Genomic DNA, 444 nt, shown 5'->3' with positions numbered 1-444 from the left:
ACTGAATTAACTCCTATGCACCTGCATCAACCAGCCTAGCCATTCAAGATTGCAAGATGGAAGAAGATAGAGGCACCCTGCGTTGAAATAAGGATAGGTGAGCTGAACGGTTAAGTTCAGCTCGAACCTGTAATGCTGAAACAGTTTACATTTTTTTATCACATTCTCCTAGTACCTGAAACATGGGGCTGTCAGAACTGATGAAGGCTGCAAATATATAAATTCATTTGATCTTTTACCATGTTATTCTACAATCAGGAAAGTCAGTTCAGACAAAGGAGGAGTACCACTTTCTCATGGTCTGACCCCTCCCACACACATACACAGTGCGCTGCTAGGGTAGTGAGAGTTTCTGTTTGGTAAACTTTATATGTGAGTGTTAAATATATTTCATTCTTTGTTTCAGAAGTGCTAAAAAAAAAAAAAAAAACAGCTAAATACGAA

General features: G+C 38.5%; 1 protein-coding gene across 1 annotated transcript in view; it reads left to right on the top strand.

The window, feature by feature from the left end:
- PAOX (polyamine oxidase) overlaps window positions 1–444 on the top strand; it is an 8,596-nt gene that overhangs the window by 1,513 nt on the left and 6,639 nt on the right. The window lies entirely within an intron of this gene.

This window comes from Pyxicephalus adspersus, chromosome 10 (genome assembly GCF_032062135.1).
Source record: "Pyxicephalus adspersus chromosome 10, UCB_Pads_2.0, whole genome shotgun sequence".
Taxonomy (NCBI): domain Eukaryota; kingdom Metazoa; phylum Chordata; class Amphibia; order Anura; family Pyxicephalidae; genus Pyxicephalus; species Pyxicephalus adspersus.
The sequence above is the reverse complement of the archived record's forward strand: the minus strand, read 5'-3'. Positions and strand labels throughout refer to the sequence as shown.